Below are 20736 nucleotides of genomic sequence, written 5' to 3'. Positions count from 1 at the left end.
GAGACTTTTTTTTTTTAGTTAAAAATTAGAATTATAACAATCTAAACCCTTAGACTAATTTTGCTTCATTTCTAAATGCAAGCAGACAAAGTAGAAAAATGAAAACATGTAAATGGTAAACTCATCTGTAAAGCCAACAAACCAAAGGGCCTAATATAGTATAGAAATAAAAAAAAATGTTACCCTCATTNATGTTGACTTTGACCAATTCCTACTATTTTTTTTTTATATATTTTGAAACTATTTTAAGCACTCTTCTCTTGTACTCCTTATAATTTCTACCTTTTAAGGTTGTAAATATTTGTGCACGGTCACTATTATGATTAACAGTCAAGTGGAAATAAATTTTGAAGATGAAATTAAAGTATTAATTTTGATGTCATCTTTACCTGAGTTTTGGGATATTGTTATTAATGAGATTCAATCTAATGCCATTAGTAATTCACAATGATAATATTCAAAATACTTGACAAAAAAGAATGGTCAACATAAGATATTTGAAACAAATAAATATTTTTGTCCTCTATGATATATCAAATCACTCATTTGAAATTCCTTAATAATAAACCTGAAGTCTTACATTTTTTAAAGAGAAAAGTTCCTTAAATAGAAGTCTTATTAGATACTTTTAAGCATTTAGAGATCAACTAGAAATAAAGCTAAACATTCTAAAAAAAAATTAGGGGTTAAACTTTTAAGTTAACCTAATTTAAGAAACTTATAATTTTTATATTATCAAGAATTTTATTGAGCTAGGTCGATTCAATCTAGTGGACCCAAGAATTGAACCAAATCAAACAACCTAGTTAGCAACATGATTTAGTGGAAGCATTTTCACGCAAAGTAGAAGCAATAATGGAGGGTTTGAAATAATATAGTTTTCACCCCTTGTTTCTCGAGTGAATATTGAAATAATATAGTTTTCATGTTAAGTTTTGCACGGAAGAAAGAAAGACTGGGATGTAAAGTATTATTTCAATTTGTTTGTAATATACAACAATATATAAATTAACTATAAGAAATATATAAAATTACATGTTCTCCAAGAGCTTCAATCAACATTGGAGGGATACTTCTGCAACCACTCTAAAGGTGCTCAAGATCACAACGAGTTAGATAAAACAACTCTAGAACTTGGAATCCAATAACTTGAGTTTGACTCGTGATAGGATCTCTCTTCTTGTGGAATCTGCATAAAATAGGAAAACCATTCCAAAATAAATTTTTATAAGGGATTCTATGGTGTAGTGGTTAGCACTTTGGACTTTGAATCCAACGACCTAGATTCAACTCCTAGTAGGACCTTTATGAAATGACCTTGATGCGAAAACACAGAATAAGGAACGACAACACAAGACATTTTAAAACAAAAGGGTGTTACCTAGCATTCGATGCGAAAACACAAATTTTCTTGAGGCATAAGGTGTAACTTTCTTGAGTTATTTCGAAGTTGCTCCGCTTCATGCCTTCCAATGCCTTCCAAGGCTTCATGAACATGACCTCCGTAATCATTTGAACCCATAATAACTAGCATGAGTTTTAGGTTCCGAACTTGCTCCAACCAACTTGAATTGAATTTATTCTCATGTCATATAAAATAGACCTTACAGAAAATAGTTGGTAATTTGGAGCATGTCTAAGCCTTGAGCTAGGATATTAAACCTTAGAGGTTGTCATGTCATGCATCGTATTTTAACCATGAAAACTCTTCCGAAGTAACTCTTAATTTTCTCCCCATGAGTGCATAGGTGGCGTTGTCATAATCGTGGCATCCTGCTAGCAAATCGTGGTGCAGGGAATCTCATTTAGGTGAGGGAGATAATAAGTTCATCATGGAATCCTGCTCATGGTACATATACCATAGCATCCCACCTAAAGAGAAATAGGGGCCTCGCGGTACACTTCGTGAAGTGAGATAATGGTTACTTCAGGCATGGATCCTAGCAACTTGTTAAGCATGATGTTTGCATTAACCTAGGTGTTTTCTTGGATTCTTGGTGATCCTAGGTTTATGCATAACGTCTTGAGTCAAGCTTGGAACTTATTAGTTCTTAGGAATAGCCCAGCATGATATTGTGCATGTAGTATCTACTAGAGACCAAGGGTACATTTGGGGAATCTATTATTTCAGGGATACCACTCTAGTTATCCTAGGAGGTAAAGTCATATGGATCGCGATGAGCATTTTCTCCCATATCTTGGTTTCGCTAACTAAAGTTTTCCAATAACTCCCAAACTTCATTACCTTATATAACCTCTTGGGATAAGGATTCATACAACATTTCATAAAATAAGATCTACTGAGAAAACTCGAGAAAAGATCAAACTTTAAGTTGACTTGGACAGTTCAGTTGAACTGGCCGTATCAATGCTTTCTTCCTCTGAACAGGAAGAAGATGCGCATTTTTCGCATCGCCGCCATCTGAAAATCGGCCTGTACAGCCACATTTACAACGTTTCTCTCCTCGATTTCTTCATGAAACTTAAAGATGGATGTTACAAGAAAGGGCTAGGGATTTATTTGATAACTTCTCGTGGATCGTAGCCTAAGATATTCGCTACCAAAGTTCATCCAAAATCTGATTTATCGCTGGAGATAAAACAAAGGATTTCTTATTGGGTAGCCGATTCTAGGGGTTTCAAGACTCTATTTCTTCATTGAACCTCTTCCATATCCTATCTTCAGGCTAAAGGAATTGGTTTGGAGGAACGTCTTTGAGTGTAGGACCTTAATTTCCGGAAATCGTTCTCGTTATGCAACTCACTCGAAATGCCAGATTTTTTATCTCGTGGGTAACTTATTCTACGACGTTTCAGCTCTCGATTTCTTCATCAAGTTTACTCAACTTCTTCCTCTGAAGCTAGAGGAATCCTTAATTTGAAGGAAAAGAGACCGTAGATAGGAATTTTGACTCTTATCTCGAATTTAATTTTGAAACCTATTTCCTTCAATTTGGCACGCTCTCGAGGTTATTTTTCTTCATGGTCTTCTATGGAAGCATTCCTTGGAGGTGCAGAAACTGATTGGAATCATTCTTGCTCGACGTGTCATCATGTATCCTCGGATTGGATTTTCAAATTTTTCTTGAAGTTTTTCAATGGCGGATTGAATTGGGGGAATGGTTTCTGGGCACTTTCAACACTCTATTCCGTCATAGAACTTGTGGGTAATCTTGTTGAGAAACTGTAGGAATAAGTTTGAAGAGAAATGGTGGAGGATTGCTCTCGAATTTGGAAGAAATCTGAGGGTAGGAGACCCATAATCTAAACGCTTATTGCCTTCAATTAGGGGATCGACCTTTCTCGATTCTTATTCCGTATTGTTGCTCCTACTTCCGACTTTATAGAAGGAGCTTAAACCGACATTGAGAGCTCCAGCATCTTCGTTATTTAGAGATCGAACTTTCTGAATAATTTTTTGGAGATATCAACTCCGATCATAGCCTTGCCGACCTTGGCTTTGAATACTAGTCGTTGGATGTGATGATCCATGCGTGTTCGTTCTAGATCATATCAAATTTTGGAGGAGATCCGACGGTTGAGATTTGAGTTCGAAAGATTTTGCTCGGATGGTCACGGTAGATGCTCTGATTCTAATTAGAGTGGCATTTCTATAATTATCCATTCTTCTAGGGGTATTTTGGTAATTTGCCACTTTTCGAATATTTTATTATTTCTAGAAATCCATAATTTTTCTACAAATTTCTCATTGCTTTTTTTATCATTTTCCCTTTTTTTGAATCATGAGATTCCTTCTAGATAAGGAATTACAAATCCGGAAAGATTCTTGATAATTGATCAAATGACTTTTTTGCCCTTTTGATATACTTTTTCTTTTCCAATCGTTTTCAAAAGGCCTTTTAACTCCTTGAAATCACTTGTTAGGGTACACGAGTCACTGGACTAAGTCCTTTGTTCTTGTTTAATTCTTTAATTTTTTTTTTCCTTTCTATCCTTTCGGTTTTTCATGAGTGGCTTATTCGTATGGGAGATAATTTCCTTCATTTTTTGGGTGTTACATATACATACTCGTTACAAACACAAAATAAGAAGCAGACTTAAAAGAAGAACAAAAAATACTAGATTAAAAACAGAGGTTAGTCCATGGCCCACACTCCAAAGTCCACTCTCATCCACGACCAACTCTTAGTTATTTAAAAAAAAATGATAAACATGGAGTGAGTAAAACTTAGTAAGTAGTCTACTAGTAGGTTCTTAATGGCGACCTTAAGCTAGGATATTACTTCTTGTTATGTTTTCAGGATCTTATATTGATCTTGAAAACCTTCTCCTAAAATAACGTTCAATTTTCTCCCCATGAACACAATTTTCTCCCAATCTATCTTTTTTTAAACACTTGTGAAAGTTATGGAGTAGTTTGGAAGCTTTTTTATTTTTTATTTTTTTGAAAATTCAACTGTATTTTTTTAAAAAACAAATTAATAGTTTCTATAGATTTTTTTTTTTTAAAGATTAAGTGTATTATTGAAACTTCTAAAAAAATTATGAATATTTTTTTTAGATAAAGTGCAAAGTTCAATGGTATTTTTATTAATTTAGCTTATAATTTTTAAAAAAATACAAATTTTTGTTGATTAAGTTAATATTAATTTTATTAAAATACATAACACCACATCAAAATTAATTTATTAGGAATAAAATTAAAACTAAAAAATCAATTTATTTTAAACTAAAAAATTAATTTATTTTAAAACTAAAAAGTATACTTAATTTGACTAAAACATCCCTTATCCCAACTATAAAGAATTTAATTCCAAGCTCTCTTCTAATAGACAAACGATTTATTAACATCTATTGTAAAATTTCACTTCATCAATTTAAGTAGCGTTCAACTATAAATATCGAATTTTAAAGTATTCCTCGGCAAAGTAAATCTGTTGAAACTATCTATCAAAGGTGTTCCATAATGAGTTGTGGAGAAGTGTTTCCTTCAATTCAAATTTCAATTAAGGATGTCAATGACAAAAAAGTGCAAGAGGCTAGAAGGTTTGTAGTGGAAGAAAATAACAAGAGTTATGGACATCGTTTCATTTACAAGCTGTATCATGTGTCTTATTCATGGTTACTTAAATCTCGTTGAATTGGTGCGCCTTTCACATCAGAGACATTTGAGCCTTAAACCGAGCTCTTTGCAATAGCGAACTTATTAAAAACTCTTTGCTTGCTGCAACATTTGCTTGACATAATTGGACCAAAGGACGGTATGGACGACCATAGCTCACTGTATTTGTCTCCAATCATGAAGTGTGACGTCAGATCTTTGTTCATACCATATTCATTAACTATAACATGGCAAGAAATTTTTTATGTTTTGACTGGGCATGCCATATTCTGTTGTTCTTATATATCTTTAGTTACTTGTGATTAAAGCAAAGAAGTATAGACATGGTTTCCAACCAACCCTTCCTTTATAGTTAGTTCGACGAATGGGTTTTTGTTATCATTTTATCGTTAACCCTTCCGCTCGATTTTGTGTTATGATATCATACAGGGAATGAGAAGCGACCTTACTTGGACAAAATTATATACCGTTTGATAATTATTGTTGATAACAAAGATATATTGAATTATAAGCATTTTAAGTTCAAAAGTAACAAATTACTTGTACATCTTTTACTTATAATCTTCATATTCTTTATATAGCGATAAGGAAGGGAGGGATAGAAAAGATACTCATAATATCATTATGACTATGCCATATTTCATTAATAAAAGAGAGTAATACATCCACAAACACACACATATATATTTCGAGAGAGAGAGGGCTTTATTATAAGTAGAGATAGCATTCTAGTAGTTGTATTGCTACTTGGGGACAAGGAACTCGAGAACTTCTTTAAAAGTTCTGCACCTTTGTAATAAAAGACCAAGGAATATCATCGTTATTTATAACTTCTATCACAATAATATAAATTCTGCGAGGACGACGTTCTCTAGTCATACCAACCAGACCGTTCACCACACGCTTGTAGATGAAACGATGTCCACTATTCTCGTTATTCTTTTCAACTACGAACCTTCCTGCATTCTGCACTACTAGGATATTGACATCCTTAATTGGTACTAAAGCATCTAAAGGCAACCCTTCCACACGGCTCATTCTAACACCTTTGGTAAATAGTTCCAAGAGACATTGTTAGGCCGATTTTGTTCATGAATACTTAAGAATTTGATATTTATAGTTGTAGTTGAACGCTACTTAAATTGATGAAGTGAAATCTTACAATAGAGTCTAATAAAGCGTTTGTCCATTAGAATAGGTTGGAATTAAATTCTTTATAGTTCGAAATAATAGTTGTATTCTTTAAGTCATTGAGACTAGTGTTATTAGTACTTGTTAGTATATTTGAGTATAAATATTAAAATGATTAGTTATTAAATATTGTTTGAATTAAAGCGTTTATAATTCAAATGATCTTCATAACCTAATTCATAAAAAAATAAATAAAATAATTAGGAAGCATTTATGTGCTAGATCAAAATAAGATGCATAAAAAGAACTTGCCGTAATTACTTTATTCATGGACCTTTAATCTTAAAAGTAACTTAAAATATTGCAATATTGTGATTCAATAGTGAAATTAGGCACGAACTAAAAAAATAATATTTTTAAAAGATGGAAAAATTCATGAGCCAACCAAAATATGTATTCAAAGATGAAGAATTCACAACAACAATCACAAACAATATTAATTAGCATCTTGTCTTTTGGTTTGTCACATTTTCAAACATGAACAAACCTCAATTTCGAGTCGGTGAGTATTATGGATCATAATCAACAGTACTTTGCAAGTAGCTTTGAGCATTCACAAAAGGTCGAAAGTTGAATTTCTTTAGAATGGTAACCAAATAACCGATGATTATTGTTGAATTTCCAAAAAATACACCACAAATTTCATTTATAGATATAAATGGAACCATTGATATAAAACCCTGATTATATAATTGCATCTTCACTAACAAACCCACCTCAGAGTGATCATCTTCACTAAAGGCTGCAAATTAAGAAGCCTTCCAGGATTACTCAAAAGTGAACTTTTAAGACAAATGAAGCTATATTTGAGCAAGAAAAATCATGTTACATGTGTTTGGGATACCACGGAGCCATCAATGCAAGCAATCACTACCACCCANTAAATATTGTTTGAATTAAAGGGTTTATAATTCAAATGATCTTTATAACCTTAAGAAGCATTTATGTGCTAGATCAAAATAATATGCATCCGTAATTACTTTATTCATCAACCTTTAATCTTAAAAGCAACTTACAATATTGTAATATTGTGATTCAATCGCCTATTATGAAATTAGGCCTGAACTAAAAAAATAATATTTTTAAAGGATGGAAAAATTCATAAGCCAACCAAATTATGTATTCAAAGATGAAGAATTCAGAACAACAATCACAAACAATATTAATTAGCATCTTGTCTTTTGGTTTGTCACATTTTCAAACATGAACAAACCTCAATTTCGAGTCGGTGAGTATTATGGATCATAATCGACAGTACTTTGCAAGTAGCTTTGAGCATTCACAAAAGGTCGAAAGTTGAATTTCTTTAGAATGGTAACCAAATAACCGATGATTATTGTTGAATTTCCAAAAAATACACCACAAATTTCATTTATAGATATAAATGGAACCATTGATATAAAACCCTGATTATATAATTGCATCTTCACTAACAAACCCACCTCGGAGTGATCATCTTCACCAGAGGCTGCAAATTAAGAAGCCTTCCAGGATTACTCAAAAGTGAACTTTTAAGACAAATGAAGCTATATTTGAGCAAGAAAAATCATGTTACATGTGTCTGGGATACCACGGAGACACCAATGCAAGCAATCGCTACCACCCGAAGTTTCTTTGATATTGTAGTTGGATCTTTGAGACTCATCCCTCAGATGTGAAAGAGTAGTTATATCCAACATTCTTACTTGTGTGCCTCTTATCGTACTCTCAACAAATGGATCGCTTGATCTACTCTACTTTACTTCCTCTTGATAACGGTGTGGTATTGACACAACTCATATGACTGATAATCATCACTTACATCCAAAACCAGAGTATAGTGGTCGACTATCGTCAAGGACCCATTCACCATTTCCATTCCTACCGACGGAGAAGTTTTATTACATTCATTTCTTTCTCCTTTCTAACTTCTTCATTCTCACATTAAACTTTTTTTTTTATTAAAAAAAAATTAAACGTGAAAAGGGAGAAAGAAGGAAGAACAAAAAAGAAGACCCTTAATTTTGAAAGCTTATCAAATACTCTTTGACGGATGTAAAGAAAGCTTGAGAATAATTTATTCTCACGTCCCTCTTTGACACTTGTTGGATATATATCCGTCCTTCACATGTCGTATCATAATCATATCATATCGTAAAAATTTTGTGGTTATATCCTTCCCTAATTTATCATAGCCTTAACGTCCTTAGACATATCATAGTTGTGTCGTTACCTGGACGTACCTTAGTCATAACGTTACAAGAACGTATCATAACCCTATCATTCTATCAATCTATCATAGTCCTATCCCTTTCTACCCATAACCTAATCGTATTGTCTTATGAATCAATCGTGACCATATCGCTTTTATCAATCTGTCATACCCATAGCACTTCGATATGTAACCAAACCATAACGTTTCATGAACATGTCTTACTCCTATCGTTACATTACGTTTAGTGCATCCTTCTCGTATCCTATCTCAAATATACCATTGAACACATGGTACCGTAAGTATTATCATACAATTCACATATTATAACATATCATAAGCATATCGATTTACAAACATTTCACACATATCAATATATATGACACTTTCAGAACCACAGGCACGGTAAACATCAAATATAACCATACGGATAGTAAGGCCACCTACCTGATTAGCTTAGGCTGGTGTCCCCAATTTATCTTTAAAAAAGTTCGATTTGTCCTTTGTGTTAAAGTCAACCTATATGAACATGACATCAATTTCAATCATTTCTCTAAATTTTATGATGCTTTAGATTTCATGGGAATATTGCATGAGTAAAGTCTTGAAATGTCTATATATATCAAAATAGTTTAACACTTTCTAAATCTTGATTTTTGGCTGTTTGTGTTTTTTTTTTTTCTTTTTTACTTGTGTTCCTAATCTTATTTGGGTGTCTTTGTTACATTTTTTTTTAATTATGTTAGCAATTAGCCAATTTAATCAATTCATCCTTTATGTTTTTTTTTAATTATGTTAGTTAGCTAATTTAATCTATTCTATTTATTTTATTTTTTTGCTATTGATGGACGTATCTTTCTAAAACATACTAAATAAAACTAAATAATTGATTAAAAGAGAATATGAGATATAACTTAAGGTTAAATCTATTTCCATATTAGAATAACTCATTCTCATGTCCATCTTTACTACTATGTACTAAATTAAGGATTTTATTTCTCTTTGGTCAAAACCATCTTTAAAGTACAAAATTGAAGTTGTAGTCAGTCAATTATAATATTTGACGTGCTGGTTTTTAAACTACTTTAAATGGGTTAAAGAAAGCATGAGAATAACTTAGTGTCACTAATCTGACCTGCGTTAGGCATATACTAAACACTTGTTAATACAATGGATACATTACAAATTTATAATCCATCGTATCAGACACTTGACTTTGAATATATTTTGAAAGTGAAACGTACATTAAGCTTTTTTTTAAGTATACAAATATATAAACTTATTTATATGAATTTATTTCTAATATAAAATTGATAATTTTTTTGAAATAATTCTTTTTAATTAATGTATCATTGTCACATCGGTGTCCTAGTTTCTTAAGAATGACATGTTACCATATCTATTTGGTATCATATTTATGTCTAGTATCTATATCTCATTTTTATTTTTATGACTCTGAGATATTTTGTTTTTATAAATAGATATCTTCATGAAAATAAGTTTAATTTATGTTGAGATGGAATATAAAAATTGACACTTAAGGACGTTGATACTTGAGACTTCGATTCCTCTTAGTGTGAAGCTTGCATCTTGCAATTACTTGGGTAGAGAATGTGTTTCACTTAAAATTCACTCAAGAGAAAATAATCAAATAACGAACCATATTTGAGAGAGGATAACTTTTTTTTTTTTTAATCTTTGAGAATAAGAAAGAATAAAAATTAAAACATGGCAAGAAGACTTGTTCTTCAATCTTTGTTTTGTTCTCCTAAATGTATATAAAAAGAAAAAAAAATCTTATATATTTTTAGATATAATTTAAGATTACCTATTTAATAAAACTCCATCCAAACTTCTACTCATAAAGTTAATTATTATTTGTATACAATTGTTAATATGTAAGAAAATACACGTACAAAATGTTTATACTATTGGTAATACATTAGTCTCGGTTGTTTGACTAAGACAATGCAACCATTGTCCAAACTAAAGAATTTGATTCGAAGCTATCCTAATAGAGGGAAGCTCAATTAGACTTTGTTGTAAGATTCGACCATGTCAATGATGAAGAAGTGCAAGCTGTTGGAAGGTTTGCCGTGGAAAATTTCAGAGGTGGTAGATATAATTTAATTTACAAGCGTATGGTGAATGGTCTTTTCAGTCCAATATAGGCTTTGGTTTTCAGTCCAATATAGGCTTTGACCCCAAATTTTATATTATTGTGATAGAAGCTATAAATAACAATAATATTCATTGGTATATTGCAATTGTGAAGAAGTTCCATCATATGCATCTCCTATAAGTTCTTATCTTTCGAGGAATTCATCAAATTCCCTCTCGACAAGTAGCAGTATAACCTCTCGACAAGTAGCAGTATAACCTCTCGACAAGTAGCAGTATAACCTCTCGACAAGTAGCAGTATAACTACTATATTGATTTCTTTACTTGCAATATGTCCTCGCTCTATATGTGCTTGTTATGTCCTCTCTTTATATGTGCTTGTGGGACATTACAATGACATAGCCATAATGATATAATAATCTTTAGATAAGTATCTTTTCTTTTTCTCTCGTACCCACCTTTTACATAACACGTTAAATTAACTCATACTTAAAAAAATAATTTCTCTCTTTTGGAGATGCATGGTATCGAGTATCGATCCCCATACCTCTCACATGCTAAGCGAGCGCTCTACCATCTGAATCCCCACAATTTTTGCATCACAAAACCCTAAATTTCCCGTCATCAATAATAGTGAAAATGAAGAAATATTGCTACCCAACATGTCATGAATAAGGAAAAATTGAAAAGAAATAATATATTTAACAATAGATAGTCTTTATTTGGAGATGCGGGGTATTGATCCCCGTATCTCTCGCATGCAAAGCAAGCACTCTACCATCTGAGCTACATCCACATGATTTTTATATCATAAAACCCTAAATGTCCCATCATCAATAATAGTGAAAATAAAAAAATATCAAAATATTAATAACAAATAGTTTGGTTTGGTGATGCGGGGCATCGATAATTGTGAAAATAAAAAAATATAATAACAAATTAAATACTTTCTTTTGGAGATGCGGGTTATCAATCCCCGTACAACTCGCATGCAAAGCGAGCGCTCTACCATCTAAGCTACATCTCTACAATTTTTACGTCACAAAACCCTAAACGTCTCGTCATGAATAATAGTGAAAATGAAAAAATATCGCTACTCATTATGTCATAAATAAGGAAATATTGAATAGAAATAAAATAGTAATAACGAATAGTTTCTTTTGGAGATGCGAGGTATCGATCCCCGTATCTCTCGCATGCTACATTCCCACGATTTTACATAAAAAAAACTCTAAACTTCCCGTCATCATCATTATGTCGTAAATAAGGAAAAGTTTATAAGAACTAATATATTTAGTAATCGTTTCATTTGTTGATGCATGGTATCGATCCCAGTACTTCTCACATGGGATGCAAACGCTCTACCATCTAAGCTATATCCTCAAGATTCTTACGTCACAAAATCCTAAACATCTTGTCATCAATAATAGTAAAAATAAAAAATAACACTATTCATTATATCATAAATAAGGAAAAATTAAATAGAAATACAATAGTAATAACGAATAGTTTCTTTTGGAGATATGGGGTATTGATCCGATCCCCTTACCTCTCGCATGCTAAGCAAGCAATCTACCATCTAAGCTACATTCCCACAATACTTATATCAGAAACCCTACATGTCCCGTCATCAATTCTAGTGAAAATGAAAAAATATCTCTGCTAATTATGTCATAAATACGGAAAGGTTGAATAGAAGTAAAATATTAATAACAAACAGTTTCTTTTGGAGATGCGGGATATCCCCTTACCTCTTGCATGCTAAATGAGCTCTACCATCTAAGCTACATCCCCACAATTCTTGCATCATAAAACCCTAAATTTCCAATCATAAGCTACATCCCCACAATTCTTGAATCATAAAACCCTAAATTTCCCATCATAAGCTACATCCCCACAATTCTTGCATCATAAAACTCTAAATTTCCCATCATAAGCTACATCCCCACAATCCTTGCATCATAAAACCCTCAAATTCCCATCATCAATAATAACATCCCTACAATTGTTGCATCATAAAACCCTCAAATTTCCATCATCAATAATAGTGAAAATCCTCAAATTCCCATCATCAATAATAGTGAAAATGAAGAAAATCAGGAGATGCAGGGTATCTGTAACAACCGTTCTTCGACGCATCGAATCACGAATCGCTACGTGGACTCTAGGATAAAAAGCCTTACAACATTTTCATTTGATAAGACGGGAGACACAATAAAATTAATGTTATCTAATAAGCATTAAAAATCGAAATAGTTCCAAAACATAACGGGATCCGCGGAAACACAACAAAAGACAAACAGTTACAAAATAGCATAAGTTTTCCCAAAATAAACATCAAAATGGCATTAAAAACGACATGGACAAAGAGGACTCGATCTAAGGGTCTCCACTATAGCCGCACGGCTCCACACATTCCCGCCTCCGACATTGGTCTACTTAGCACCTGAAAAATAGCAATATGTGATGAGTATAAAAATACTCAGTAAGAACCTACTTGTAGGCTCTTATCGGACTTAATCCTATTCACGGAAACTTTGACTATATGCTCGAATCTATCTCTAGCAAAGACTACTATGGTCTCAAAAGAAGACCCCATGGATTCTCATTGATATGGATTTTTTTCCATACCTAACTATCTAATGAGCTTAAATCAGTGGATTTTCCCTAGTGGTGTCTGGCCTTAACTACCTGTTCCTGAGAATCAGTAACTACCTATCACTACGCCTCGCCGGGCTAGGTCTGTAAACTACCTGTCTTACACCCCGGTCGGGTTTAGATCAGTTAAAGGCCATGGGTCTCCCCACTAGGCACCCCTGACGTGGTACTACAGTATGATACTTACTAAGGCCACCCATATCTACAATAGATGACAACTAAAAGACGGTAACCCATAATCTACGAAATTCATAATTCATGCTATCTAGCACATAACAAAATAGTCCAATTCACACATGGGCAATAAAGGGGCTATCCACACCCAAAAAAAAAACAGCACAAAGTATCAAGGCTCACATCGTACTTATCATGCAAATCAAGAAATAACAATCTATCTCGACTTCCTTGGAAACACATAAACCCAAACGCTTATCAGAGAAATTCACAATAATGCATGCGGAAGCTATATAACCCTAACTGTAATCAAGGTATAAACACTCACGTTATCGAAGTACCATAAATGAAACTAATGTTAACCAAACTCCTAAGTATAATACTAGATCATTTGCCCATAATCCAAACCGACTCCTACAAGCATTTCTTAGAACTTGCTCCATGCGGTTACTTACTTGTTGTAGACTTTTCGAGCTTGTTTCGGGTCTTCAACAAATTTCCAATTCGTTCAAAGATCTACAATTAGGTCCTTCGAGCCTAGTTTTTTGGTAGTGGATCAGAATCTGCTAATTGGGTCGGGTCGGGTCCAACGGTTCGTTAAATCCAACGCTCAGCTCCTTCCTTCCAGCGACCTTCCTTTCCTTCTTCAGCTTCTACGACTCTTACAATGTTCCCTTTTCTTTTTTTTTTCCTTCTTATTTCAAAAACAGCTTGGTTCAACCCCTCCCTCGAATTTATTGGCCTCTCACCAACAAGATTTAAAGAGAAGATTTTGGGTAGGTGGCAGACCTACCCACTGCCTTTTCATATTTCTGCCTCATTTTTCTGTCTTTTCATATTCCACTTCCTCCCAGAAAATTGGGGACCGACATCTTCGCCCGTACAAGGCCTCAAAAGGTGCCATCTGAATGGTTGCCTGGTAACTGTTATTATATGCAAATTCCATAAGGTGAAGGTATTCGTCCCAACTGCAGGTGAAATCAACCACGCATGCCCGCAACATGTCTTCTAGAACCTGATTCAATCTCTCTGTTTGGCCATCAGTTTGGGGGTGGAACGTTGTACTGAATTTGAGTTGGGTCCCCATTGCCTTCTGCAAGCTTTTCCAAAAGTGGGAGGTAAAACGTGCATCCCTGTCTGACACAATGGAGACTGGAATCCCATGTAGTCTGACAATTTGTTCCATATACAACTTTGCCCACTTATCCACCGTATAGGTAGCCTTACCTGGAATGAAGTGGGCGGATTTCGTCAACCTATCTATAATCACCCAAATAACTGTGTATCCCTTCGAGGTCTTGGGAAATCCTGATATGAAGTCCATGGCTATATCCTCCCACGTCCACTGTGGAATGTCTAGGGGTTGTAATAGGCCTAAGAGTTTTTGTCTAGGAGCCTTCACCTGATGGCACGTGAGACACTTACTAACTCTAAGGGCAACTTCTCGCTTCATCCCTGGCCACCAATAGCACTTCTTCAAGTCATGATACATCTTGGTACTACCAGGGTGTACTGAATATAGCGATTCATGGGCTTCAGTCAAAAGGTCCTCCTTGATCTGACTATCTGCCAACCTTGCCACAGTAGCCCTCCATCAGAAGACAGGGTGAAACCTTCTTCTCTGACTGCCTCATTCTGCTGACAAATTGAGTATAAGTGAGGGTCGTTTCTCTGAGCATTTATGATTCTAAGCTGACTCAATCTTCCAACTGCACCTCTTGTCACCACTTCTATTTCAGCCGACGCCATATCCTCTTGCAACCTACACTCTCTTGTGACTAATGCCGAAGAGTAAGCTGTTTTCCTGCTTAGTGCGTCAGCTACGACATTAGCCTTACCGGGGTGATACATTATTTCAATGTCGTAATCCTTGACTAACTCCAACCAACGCCTTTGCCTCATGTTGAGTTTCTTTTGAGTGAATAAGTATTTCAAGCTCTTGTGATCGGTGAAAATCTGTATACGCTCGCCATACAAGTAGTGCCGCCATACAAGAATTGGAGCATTCATATGAAAGCTTTTCTCGGTTCTCAAGATGCATGGGAGGTGGTCGAAGAAGGGTTAGAAGAACCAAAAGATACCACGGGTTATACAGCGACACGAAACAAGGCGTTAAAAGAGGTGCGATCAAAGAATAAGGGGGCACTATACATGTTGTTCCGAGTCATCAACGAGTTGGGCTTTGAGAAGCTTGCCAGTGCAACTACTTCAAAAGAAGCGTGGGACACTTTAGGATAAATGTTCAAAGGAATCGATCGAGTCAAGCAAGTGCGTCTCCAAACTCTTTGTGGCAAGTCAGAGAGCATGAAGATAAATGAGTTAGAAAGTGTATCTGACTACATCACGCATGTACAAACTGTGGTAAACGAACTCAACTGAAATGGAGAAATGTTAGCCAAGACGCGGGTTTTGGAGAAGATTTTAAGGTCATTAACCAACAACTTTGAGAATGTTTTATGCGCGATAGAAGAGTTAAAGAATCTAGCGATGTTCATAGTCGACGAGCTAGCTGGTTCTCTTGAGGCACACGAGCAATGTAAGAAGAAGAAGAAGGAAACACTTGATCAAGCACTTCAAACCAAGGTGTCAATCAAAGATGAAAAGGTACTCTACTCTCAAAATTTTGAAGGTAGAGGTTTTGGTTGTGAAAGTAGTAAATATGGTCATGGTGGTCAAGGCAGCAGTCATGAAGGATACTATAAGAAGAAGGGACAGTCGAGCCAAGCAAATTGGCGTGGAAGAGGACGCAGTCGAGGAAGAGGCAGCCGATCAATTTACTCCAACATTTAATGCTATAAATGTCACAAATATGGTCACTATGCGAACGATTGTAACTTCCACAAATGTTACAACTGTGGCAGAGGGGCAATTGTCGAGCTGATAAAATGGTGGAAGAAACAATCAACCTAGCCTTTGATGATGCAACAAACAAAGGTCTTCTCTTGATGGCTCAAAATGAAGATCTGAAAGCGAAAGAACACGGCAGAGAAAAAGATGACGGCGGTAGTTGTGAGGCGGTGGAAGCCGTTGGAAACGAGGGGATACGCAGCGGATTTGTCAAAATCGCGATATCGGAGACGAGAAAATTGAAGAAGGAATCAGGATTGAACACGGTGATCGGAGAATGAGCCAAAGAAACTTCCAGATTATCAGAAGGAGAACAGAGATTTAGAGCAACAACCAAAATCTACCGTGGATAAATCTGTGGAGAAGTCTCAGTTGCAGACGTTGAAATCGCTGAACGAGTGCCTTTTGAAGGAGAAAGTAGAGATTGAAAATGAAAAGAAAGCTTTTAGAAATGGAGATTGAAAGGTTAGAGAATGAAGTAGCTGAGCTGAGTGAGAGTTCTTTCTATCTCAAACAGGAGAAGGAAGAAAATGGGAAGGTAATTTCTCAGCTTGTGAAGAGAATTGAAGAAGGTGTGGAGAAAGAAAGGTCAGCTGCTGATGAGTCGTGGGTTAAAAACCGGAGGTGCGCGCTAGGAAGTGAAATTCTTTACATTGAAGCGTGGCACCATGCGGATCGGGTCGAACATCCTTCGAGTCAAACTGGGCTAGACGTGGGCGTGGGTCGGAAGAGTTACCATGGGTCGCATATCAATTGCAGACGCGTCACTTTACAACATGCCTGACGAGTTATTCCACCCAATCGTCAATATGTGTCCCTCAGGCTGTCTAACACGCGGCTTGCCGGCTGTCTGACACGCGGCTTGCCTGCTGTCTGACGCGCTTTCCCTCCCGCAAGTTGACATGTGGCTTGCCGGAAAATTTTCTCTACTGACAGTCACAATACTGAATCTGGCCTTCAAAGTTTGTTCATTTACCACATTCTTTTTCGTGAAAGAACTCTCAGAAATCCTCGAATTTCATCGTTCATAGAAGAACATATCGAACGACTTACATCTAAAGAAAAACTGTGAAAGTCATTTACCTCCTTCTTGTTCGTGAAAGGGCTCTTAGAAAACCTCCAAGGCTTAGATCTAAAGAAAAATTGTGAAAGTCACCTCCTTGTTCGTGAAAGGACTCTCAGAAAACCTCCAATTGCATCCTTCATAGAAGAACCTATCACGGCTCAGATTAAAGAAAAATTGTGAAAGGTTATCCTGAAAAGATATTATTAAGAATTAATGAGATTTGGCCTATGTAATTGTCAAACTTACGACCTTCACATTATTAACACGACAATCTAACCAACTAAGCTAATAGGACATAGGTTTTATGCACGTTATAGATCGTTGGCTCCTAATCCAATCAATCGAGTTTCGTTTACATAACTTGATGCATAATAAACTTAAAAAAGTCATTATCTTTTAAAGTTCGTAGTGTTTTAACTCGTATCATGAAAAGATATTATTAAAAATTAATGAAATTGCCAATGGTGTCAAACCTGTGACCTTCGCGTTAATAATGCGACGCTCTAACCAACTGAGCTAATAGGCCATAGGTTTTATGCACATTGTAGATCGATAGCTCCTAATTTAGTCAATCGAGTTTATGTTACATAATTTTATGCATAATAAACTTAAAACTTTAAGTCATTATCTTTAAAGTTCGTAATGTTGTAACCCCGTATCATGAAAAGATATTATTAAGAAGAAATGAAATTGGCCCATGCAAGTGTCAAACCAATGACCTTCACATTATTAGCATGACGTTCTAACCAACTGAGCTAATAGGCCATAGGCTTTATGCACATTGTAGATCGGTAGCTCCTCATTCAGTCAATCGAGTTTCGCTTACATAATTTTATGCATAATAAACTTAAAACTATAAGTGATTATCTTTTAAATCTAGTATCATTATTGAGAATTAATGAAATTGGCCCATGCAGGTATTGTCTTTTTTTGATTTTCGGGATTACCTTATGCTTTTAAAACGCATAGAGAAATTTTCACACCCTTATAAAGAATGTTTCTCTCTTCAACGGTTGTGGGATCTCACAATCCATGCTCTTTATATAGGGGTATCAAGTTGGCTTAAGGGCTCATCTTGTTATCTTTTTTGTCTCTAATTAGCCTCCTACAATGGATATGAACACTATTATAAAACAAGTCTTGAAACCTTGTTAAATATCTGATTCATAAAAATTACTTAAGCTATGGGAAATTAGTGAGCCCAACAACATCATTCTAACTAAGATCTCGTGTTGGTATTAATGTTGGAATAATTTAGATATAACATTCAACCTTAATTCAAACCTTCCTAATTTCTTCTAGGTGATTTAGTTTCTTCCTTTAACTAGATCATGACTTGATTAGTCTATATGTATTACTTTATCTTTTAAATCACAGACTCCAAATCTTGCGAAAGTATCCAATCATTGACCAGTTTGCCTCATACAACCTCAAAGCTTCCTCTTACTATTTGTGCATAAACATTTAAAAGAAAAAGAAAAAGTGTTATTTCCTCAAATTTCTATGAAACACTAAGGAGTGACTTAATAAAACTCTCACCTAAGACGAATATTGCATAAGCTTAATAAATGTTCTTATATGTAGTAAAACTTGAGATACTTAAGAATAGTTTCATATACACATCTTGTCATTTGATATTCATAACAAACCTTGATTCTTATAAAAGGTTTTTAAGGGTTGTTTCGTCATTTTTCTTAAGTTCATACCTCAAACACGTTCTAATTTCCTCATGTGATCTTGCATACTTACCCTTAAGGTCATAAATGAGTCTCTTAACAAATTTATTTAACAATTGAGGTTTTTTGTAATCTTGAAAACATTTTATAATTCTTATAGGGGTATGTTGGTCATTTACCACCCCAAATCTTGGTTAAATCTAGACATATTCCAATGGCCTTTTAACTTTGTATAAAATCTTTGAATCATGTCATATTCAAATGGCCTTCTAAGTATGTTATAGAAGAGACACAACTCATTGAATCCAATGATCAAATTTAAAGTGGAGATCAGTTGCCCACTAATCAGAGAGAATATATTTGGCATAAATTTCATAAAATTTAATCTCAAATTCACGAAAATCTAGAAGTTTTTAACGTCGATTTAAGCTCTCTCTATAAATCCTGAAGTAGGAGCTTTCGTTTGGAGCAAGAATCGAGCTAAGTCAAACCTTCAACTATGAGTTGTTATAGCCTCTGATATTTTGGATTTCTTACTCGCGGATTTCTTCCAAATTTGAGAGTCATAGTCAACCATTTTCCTTCAAACTTGCTTTTGCATCTCCTAAATGGGACTATCCACAAGTTTGGTGATGAAATAAAGTGTTGAAGGTGCCTCAAACACAACTTCTCAGTTTGGTCCGTCTTTAAAGGAAGATGGTTGAAGCACGAAAATTAAATACGAGCCTACATGCAAATTTGTCAAGAAACCTATCATGTTCGATTTTCGAACCTCCAAGGAATATTTCCGTAGAAGACCACGAAGGTTAACAAGACTCAAAGCAAGTCCAATTGAAGAAAATTATTTTCGTTTAAAATTTGGGAGTAAGGATCGAAGTCTTACTTACAATCCATTTTCTTCAAAATTGACCCTTTCTTTAGCTTTCGGAGATTAAGTTGAGCGCTTTTAATGAAGAAATCGAGAGTTAATACGTCTTAGATAAGGCTGCCTAAGGAAACAAAATTCTGCTTTCTTGAATAAGTTGAGTTTCAAATTCCAAAATTAAGACCATGCACTTTAAGACATCACCATCTTTATGTTTCATAAAGAAATCGAGGTGAGAAATACATGGGACATCTTAGATGTTTCAAGTTTATATGGCATAGATCTCTAATCTTTAGATAGAAAAGATCCCATTTTGAGTTTTATATCTAGCTTCATAAAGTTCTGACTTGAATTTTAAGTAAAGAAATATAGAAAAGATAGAGAAGATCCCACTGAGATTTGAACTCGGGTTATTGAATTCAGAGTCCAATGTCCTAACCACTAGACCGTGGGATCACAAACTTGTAAAGATTTGTGTGTCATAAATATATGAACTTCAAAAAGAATAATGGTATTTTATTTGTTTCTTATAGATCTCTAAATTTTCAAAATGATTTGTGTCTTTTGTTTTTAGTTGTGTATTTGATAGGGTTTCAAAGCAATCAAATTAATTAATTTATTAGATCATTTGTTCAATTATTCAACCATTCTTCTTCGCTCATTTCCATCCTACTTTAAATGAGTGCACAAAGGTTATTTTAAAACAAATTTAAGTTAAAAAAGATACTTATTTAATATGTTTTTTCCATCCATATTTTTTAAAAGTTTATTTGAATATTCTAGGTAACATTACCGAAGTAAAAAAATTCAAATTATTTATGTTTACTCTATTTTTATAAAAAGAAGACAATAATGAAACCCAT

General features: G+C 34.5%; 2 non-coding genes across 2 annotated transcripts; one reads left to right on the top strand and one right to left on the bottom strand.

The window, feature by feature from the left end:
* The first annotated feature begins 1233 nt into the window (after positions 1–1233).
* On the top strand, positions 1234–1305 carry TRNAQ-UUG. The gene has a single exon. It is a non-coding gene; the product is annotated as a tRNA-Gln (tRNA).
* An 18952-nt stretch (positions 1306–20257) lies between these two features.
* TRNAQ-CUG lies at positions 20258–20329 on the bottom strand. The gene has a single exon. It is a non-coding gene; the product is annotated as a tRNA-Gln (tRNA).
* Positions 20330–20736: the final 407 nt, after the last annotated feature.

This window comes from Cucurbita pepo, chromosome LG01 (assembly GCF_002806865.2).
Source record: "Cucurbita pepo subsp. pepo cultivar mu-cu-16 chromosome LG01, ASM280686v2, whole genome shotgun sequence".
In the NCBI taxonomy this organism is placed as follows: Eukaryota; Viridiplantae; Streptophyta; class Magnoliopsida; order Cucurbitales; family Cucurbitaceae; genus Cucurbita; species Cucurbita pepo.
Note: the sequence above shows the minus strand (reverse complement) of the source record. Positions and strands in the feature narration are given on the sequence as shown.